The sequence below is a fragment of the Cupressus sempervirens genome, chromosome 4, assembly GCF_028749045.1.
Source record: "Cupressus sempervirens isolate cs-2001-9-10 chromosome 4, ASM2874904v1, whole genome shotgun sequence".
In the NCBI taxonomy this organism is placed as follows: Eukaryota; Viridiplantae; Streptophyta; class Pinopsida; order Cupressales; family Cupressaceae; genus Cupressus; species Cupressus sempervirens.
This window is the reverse complement of record NC_143121.1, coordinates 479,234,432-479,243,197: the sequence shown is the minus strand read 5'-3', so window position 1 is coordinate 479,243,197 and position 8,766 is coordinate 479,234,432.

The window sequence follows — 8,766 nt, the reverse complement described above, 5'->3', positions numbered from 1 at the left end:
ATTTTCATCAACTCTTCTTGCATTTTAGGGGCAAGAGTTGGATTTATAGGTCTTTGCTTCTACCTAAAAGGCTTAGCACCCTCCTTTAATGGAATAACATGTTGGAATAAGTCTTCTTTATAAGCCTTGAGGTCATTATATGAGAAAGAAAAAACATGTCTATAGTTTCTCAATAGATTAATCAAAGACTTTCTCAATTCTGGTAATAACAATTCTTAGCCAATATACACATTTTTTGGAGCTTCTTTTGTTCCCAAATTTATCTTCTTCAAATCTTCTAGATTATTTATTGTTTTCATATTCATCTCTTAGTCTTTATTATTGAAGGATTTATCGAGTACAACTAGACCTTTAGGCACTTTATTTGTCTTAAGTTGTAAAACTTCCTTCACAAAAACAATCTCTTTGTCATCAATATTCTTGACATATTCTGCACAATCAAACTCTTGATTGAAAAAAGTCTCTTCACAATTCATAAATATGAGAATATCTATATATTTTTTAGCACCTACCAATTCTACACATTATTTAGGATAAAAGATCTTGTCAATGCTTCTGCCTCATCAATTCCAACAAAAGCAATGTCTCGTATCCTTACTACAATATTGGCTATCAAATGAGCCATTTTTTGTTACTGCTATCTATTCATTCGATCCCAAACGCATCAAAATATTGAATCACATCCCATGTTGCATTCCTATATTGTTTTAACCTCTTATTTTTAGACACATATGTGGACCTAATTTGGGATATAACCAAGCTAAATTCACCAACAACCTTCAACTCCTTGATACCATATTTTATAGCTAACCTCATTCCTATTAGTAATGCTTCATACTTTAAAATGTTATTAGTATACTCAAACATTAGAGTAAGTGAAAATTTAAAAGTCTTATGATTAGGAGAAATGAGTAAAGCTCCAACACTTGACCAATCCTTCAAATGTGCACCATCAAAATACATAACCCAAAGGTCAGTTTCATTGGATAAGTTGTCATTTTTCTCTGTTAAAAGATGATATTTCTTCCTTTCTCCTAGAACTAGCTCTTCAACTTTGAAATTATCCATGTCAATATCAAGAAAACATGGCATATTTTCATTTGTATTTCCTTCATTTAACTTGATCATCTAAGATACTCTAGATTCTCTATCAACTCTAACAACCACACCTCCAATATTAAATTAAGAAAATGAAAAATTGGAATGAATACTACATCCCACTGAAGCATTTTATAGACAACAACATTTCATATTATGGTGGAATATCTACCACAAAAACGCACATTTCCCTATCCTTCTCAGGGTAAGCAACCAAACTATAAGGCGATGTTTTGATTGTGCCAATAATTGGTGCCTCTCTTGAATCCATAGCTTAACACTTTCGATTTGGTGTATTAGTTTTACTATTATAAGCTCTGGAATATATCGTGCAATTTTCCAATACTTTCCCAGTCACAACATCATATAAAAAGAAAGGCTCCACAACTCCTAAAGAAACATTCACTAAGTCGTCCAAATACATCTGAGGAAACTTTGAAACTAACCCTTCTAGTTCCTTTTCATTTTTCTCATTTCTAATAGTCCCAACAAGAACTGAATCTTCTTCACTTGATTTATTTCAATATAAGATACCCCTTTAGCCCATGCTAAAGCCTTTTCTTTGTGTTCATCAATTCTCAACACTTCAAGAAAAGAAAGCTTGACTTTTATTTGTGAAAGTAATCATAACATATAAACAAGAACATATTCATGAATAGAAATATCCTTACCTTTTTTATTTGAATCTTGTAAACTTGGAGCTGCTAAATTTTCCTTCTTCAATTTCTCTGCCTTAGTAGATATAGGCACTTCATCAGTAGTCTTCGATTCATATTTATGTGCCATTACCAAATCTTTTTTCTTCTAGATGTGACCCTTCTTAGTCCAAATTTTGATCCTCACTTGTTTGACTTTAATAGTCTCTTTGTCCTTTTTGGGTGAATCCCTTGGCTTCTCCTTACCTCCTTAATAAATATCCCAAAAGGCTTACCACTTTCTCCATTTACCACCCTATTTCTTAAATGGTAATTACCTCTTTCTTGAGTAACCATACTATTATAACTATTTATATTTCTTCCTTTGAGGGCCTTCTTAATGAGAAAGAGGGAGATCATTTTTTCTACATTACATTCCTATTGATTACTACAATATTCATCATCAAAGAACACTTGTTGGTTACAAACCTCTATTTTCCTTGTTGATTCCACATCTTCTAAGTCCCCCTTATCATTTCCAAACTCACCATCATCAGAAAAATAAATTGAGACTATGAGACATCGTAACTCATCATAGTCATCCTCTATTCTTTCCTCTTGCTCATCTATAATTTCTACATTTTGAGTCACTCCACAAGAATTAGGATCATGAGGTAATCTACATACCATACACCAATGTAAATCTTCATTCACATTAATTGTATTTCTCTGCAAGGGTCTTGTGGTACAAAATCTAATTTTCCCCTTTGAGTATGATAAGGAACCCTATCCCTTTGAGAAGGTTGAACTAGTTTTCCATCCTTCATTGAGTGTTATAAGGATAATTCTAAAGTCTAGGCCACATGTTGAAAGAATTAAGATTAATTTTCCCCCCAGTTACATTCTTATCAATTTGATTTGATTTAACTTTTAAACCTTTCAAAACATTGAAAACCTTATCCCACTTATCTTCATCCTTACCCTTTTGATTTGATGGGTTTTCATCTTTTCTATTGGATCTATAAAAATCTGGGATCATTAGTTTTTCTCATTTTCCCTGAGACTCCTATTACTTTCAATGTTTACTACAACCTTAAGAGCATCTTTGACAGTTTTATGATCCTTGTCTTGGAGTAAGTACCCCATTTTAGCATCAAATGCATTCATAGGTATGGCTAAACAAACCTTGCCATCTAACCTCATAACATGAAATAATTTATGCATGGCCTTTTGAAATATGATATTAAATTCTACAACATATTCATTGGGATACTTCTTGATGTTATTGAGTTCATTTAACATGAAACCCTCACTAGTTTTATCTCCATATTTCTCCTTTAAAACCTTATGAAAATTATCTCATGTACTTATATTGTCATTAGAGAGAGCTCTAAACCAATCCCTAGAATCTTCAACCAAAGGTTGATTAAACAATTTTGTAACAACATCTTCATGGGAGATTTCATAAATCTTACAACATATCCACAAAATCCTTTAAATTTTGTTCACAAGAAATAACAATGTTCCTAGCAAACTTAAGCAAGTTGTCCTTAATATCATCAAGAAACATATTTGGAAACCCAAGAATACCAATGAAACATACCATCTTATAACCTTCAATACTAATTGGTATTCTTTGAAATTGGGTAGTAGTAGCACCACTACCTATATTCAACTTTGAACATGTGCGCTACCAGTGGCACAAATGTAGCCTAATCTTGTTTTTCAAATACTCCAACAAGCTAGAAAACCATAGAAACTGTGATTTTGATGTTGGTTATTGAGCAAAATAGAAGAAGTGCCACAACCTCCTAAGCTCGTGTTAGTGTTACTACTCCCAGAATTAGTGTTCTTAGGGAAGTCTATTTTCCTTCCCATCTCCATATTTGTTGCTTCAACTTCAACGCTTTCTAACACTTGCATCAAAGCTTCTCTCTCCATTTTTACTCTTTTTAACTCCACTTCTTTGTTTTTCAACTATTGTTGCACCATATCTTGGTTCACTACATAACTATCACCTTTTCTTTGATCGTCCAGTCCATTCTATAATTATTTTCCTTTATCCAAACTCAATTTGGGGAACAATATGTCAGACCTTGTATTACATTGAATTTCTAGTTTAGGTGGAGCATGTATGGAAAATCTACATAGTTTCCTTTAGTATTACAAGTGGGTTGTTTTTTTTTAAAACTTGCTTCACTATAGGCTCTTGAGTATCACCCTTGATTCTCTCTATATCCCCAGCTTCCATTTCTCACACTTTTCTTAACAACTTATCCCTTTCTATAATAGCTTCTCTAATCTTAGCTTATTGCTCCCTACCTTTTAAAGTTACCCACTAGTGGACTCTCTCACTCAATCTTGCAACCTCATAGATCAACTTATCATGGTCAGGAATATTTTCACCAGATTTGGACATAATCACCATATTAATTAGGTTGATTTCTTTGGGTGCAAGGACCTTAAGAGGTTTGAGATACATGATTAGAAGAAGGCATAGCTAAATAACCTAACTCATGAAGATCTTTTTCCACTATTGCGTTATCCCCATAGGCATCTTTCAAAGGATGTATTTCTTTTGGTGTTTGAAACATACCCATAAGATATCCATATTATCACTATCAAAACTCTTAGAAGATGAATCTAGGCCTTCAAGAATAGGATGAATAACAGGCTTACTAGTTCCACCACCTTTAAGCTACCAAGAACTAGCAAACTTAGTGTTTGACTCAATACGAGCTTGGCCCCCTCTTTCATTATTACCAAGCTCACCTTGCCATTTCTCTTCAAGGTCATGCTTTCTCATATAAGACCCAATATTCTTTTGTTTACTCATGGTATATAATTTGCAACAAATGCACTTGTACAAAGAAACTCAAAGTTGCCACCCAATTGAGATTGGAAAAATATTTTGGAAAGAACTTAAATAGTACTCTCTAAATGTGCACACTTCAAAATCAAGACAACTTGGACAATACAAGACACTCTGAGATACACCCCACACTCAACTCTAAAACAATAACCTCATATCGATAAATCTTTTTGGAGATTCAAGGATTACAATACTTTCATTTGTTGACTCCCCAACAAAGTCATCATTTTGTTTGCTCCAAAAAAGGGATTTATGCTATAAAAAGATACCAGTACACTTCAGCAACACCAAATAAAGAAATATCAATTCTCTAATCAAGGACTGGACCAACTAATATGAACTAAGAAATTCCCTTACACTTTTCGCTAGGCATGACCAAGGTGAGTAAACTTGGATTCACATGAACCATTTCGCTAATTCCATTACAATGCATCCAAAAGAAGAAACAATTCTCATCTCAAAGCTCAACACTCAAAACTAACCCAGATATTAGCTAATTATTTTTCCTCAATTCCTCTCGAATGGAACCTAGGATGGAATAAATTACAATAATTAAGGCAAGAAATTAGATTGACATCTGATTTGATTTTAAAAGAATCACAATGAATGGCATAATACTATAAACATTGCTACTAGAATGAGAATTACCTTTATCCATTGGGATTTATCTTCTCCAACCTATGGATTTGAGCTTTTAATGCTCTTGAGATCTTCTATGGCTTGATTTGCAAATGCTTTACAATTGCAGTCATTTAGAAATTTAAATTTTGGCTTACTTAGCAAATCCTTGTATTAATTCCATGAACATTATGAATTACTCTATAGCAATTTTAATTGATCTTTGATCAAACCTTAGGATTAATACATATGCATATGAATATATGTAGTGAATTAATAAAAAATATTGCAATACATAAACTCACAATTCAAACGATTGACACATGAGAGATCCAAAAAATTAATTGCTTTCATTATCAATTCTTTCTAAGAGTTCCATACAATGAAAATAAACCCTAAGGAATTACTACAACAAATCTGACCTAAAAACATTCTTTGTATTGTAAATTTACAAAAAAAAATATTACAAATAATTTTGATATATAACCAATATTCAATTTGACTAAGAGCAAATCTACACAATTATTGTTTTAAAAAAATCTCATCCCATCCTCAAGTGGTCTTAGAAATTCTTTATTGAACAGGATTGCAACAATCTATGCATCACTTGAGGGAAAAGACAAAACTGCTGAACCAAAAAAAAAACACATGGACACAAGACAATGTAGATGGACAATTGGTAGTCTCTTCTTTAGGTACAGTTCCAAATTCGTTATGCAAATGTATCCTTAGCAAGCACATGACAAGTCAAGATACTCTATAAATAATAATTGTCCTTCCTCTTCTAGCTCATCATCAATTCTAACCATCTAATTGTCTTTGTGTCCATCTCATCTTGTTAGTTGTCCCTGACCATTGATCAGATCTCATAGTTACAACTCCCTATCTATAGGCCAACCAAAACCCTCAATTGCCTCCAACTCACCTAGACATTTTGTCCATTTCGCATCTGTAATGGCCTTAGCATCGTAAATAAGTTGCCCCATATCCACTTCAACTTTATATAAGCCATCAATAATATAATTGAAACCATTTGTGTCAACATTTCCCTCAATTCACTTCATCACCTCATCACAACTCAAATTTTGTCGAACTAATAAGACTTGTATTGACACTCCAATAGTCCTTTATCATTAAAAAACCTATGAATTAAAATGTTATAAGCACTCATAAAAAATTGCAACTTACCTTTTATCAATTGCAATTACCCACTGAAAAATGCAATTAGATTGCCAATGGTTTTCAACATTTTCCTAGTGTCGTTGATCTTGTTTGGTAAGTTTGGTTTATACAACATAGCATCCCTTAATCTCTCAAAGCATAGACTCTCTCCTAACCACTGAGAAAATAAGGGATTCAGGAATGTAACTACATCTTGATAGCTTTGTTCTACACTTTATAACATTATATGAGCTTCATGAATGAGTCACAACTTATCCATCAAGGCATCATTTTGTGCTTCAAATCCTAAGCAATGTGGCCTTTCCTACATTTCTCTTTTCCAACTTGCTCTACTATAGCCTTTGTTCATATTCACTACTCTTATCAAATGTTACACCTTCAACTCGCATGTAATCTCCCTCATTTTGCACTACAGTCTCAATAGAGTTAGAGCCCTTATCCTTTTTTGCTCAATCTTCTTTCAATTGTAACAAGTTCCTCTAATTGGTACTTGGTCTTCAATTGACCTTCATATTCCTTTGGTATTCTTAGAATTCTCTAGTACATCCTAACAAGCTTCTTTTGTTTGTCTTCTACTCTAGCAATATTCATATGTGACACATGATGTAATACATTCGTAATCTCTATATTAATTGTATCTAGGAACCTCCATATCAGCCTATTACCTTCCATTGTATCTTGTACATCCATAAAATGAGGCTTATGGGTGGCAGGAGCAATAGACCAAATTGTTATGGTCTTGCTTTTTGTGTCAAACCCTTACCCTCTCCTTGTCTCCAATTTCTACTTCAGACTACAACAGAGGATTATTTTGCATTTTTACTTGATCAATTATGGAAGAAGAGAGTGAATCCCACCCAAAAACCAAATCAATTCTGCTCTTTTTAACTAGATCTCTAGCCTCTTCTACAGTGACTATTTAACTATCAAGATCATAGGCTTGGAGCTTATTTACCAACTCAATTCTCGTCATTGGTATTCTCCCCTCAAGCCAAAGACAATGTCAATTCATTTTGTTTTATCTTAAGTAGAAACTTTATGAACTCTTCAAACTTGATGAAGTTATCATCTTGAATAAAAGAATGGTTCTATCATCAATTAGTTGCCTTGTAGCTTGTAGGGATTCCCCTGTTTCTTCTTCATTCTAGGGCATATGTGCCTAAATCAAAGATTTCTTAATAGTAGACAAATATGGACCTTTCTTAGTAATTACTTGCCTGGTCCTTTAGGAAATCTTTGTAGACATTGGGATAATCTTTTGTCTTTTAGCTAGCCTCTCAAAAGACTCAACTTCATCTCCTTCCTCAACATCCATAATTTCTTGTTCAATCTTATCAAAATGTGGTTCAAACTTGAAATGCCTTAAGAAATCAAGCATGGGATCTAGGGCACTCTTGCCTATTGTAAAATATTCAATTTCTCATAACCTAGGCAACAAAGTTCATTTCTTCTTAGCACCCAAGTATTATCTTTCTACCATAGTCAATTGCCAAATAAATTCAATAATCCCGAGTCTCAAAGGAACATATTTAGGGAGAATGTGAGTGGGTTGAGGGCATCCATAAACTTTTAAAGTAGTGAAATCTACAAATAAGAAAGCATCACCCCAACTATGCTTTATTGGTCCCTCCTTATTGACACTAAAAGGTCTTAATAACAATCTGGTAGTTAAAGGGATTATAGTTTTACTAACTCCCGACAAATCTAAAACAAAGGTAGCAAACCAATTTTTGAAACAAATCGAATTTGCAAAAAACAACAAACTATGCCATACCTTTGTCCATAGTTGTATGAGAGCCTCTTCCATTTCTTTTGTGGTTTCAATGAAACCCTTTGGAAAACAATCAACCAATTGTAGTACAAGATCAGGTGCATAAGAATTGAATAATGTATGAAATCAAGCTTAGTAGTATCTTCCTAAGCAGAGACAAAAGGCTAGTGTATACTATTTAGTAGGTACCCTACATAATCATACTCCTCGTTTGTGTGAGGGTTTGTACATTGATAGCCATCATCAAGAAATCGACAATGATACTTTGTCCTTCGCATCCCAATCACCTTACAAAGCCCATAGACTGTGTTCATTTAGACTAAAATGTATTCAAATCAAAGGGTGAATGGATACTAACCTCTTCTTGTCCCTAGGCGTATACCTAGGAATCAAAGCCCTCTTAAGAAACTTGGCATGTCTTTCATATTGTGCCATCTCTACATCTAAGTCGATATCAACACTTATTGCACTAAGCAACCAAAATGCCTTTGTAAGACTTGCAAGACTAATCATGCACAAAATGGACTTATCTTTTCACCCAATAGCCCATGCAGCTAGATCATAATGTTTTATCAACTTCTTCCACATCA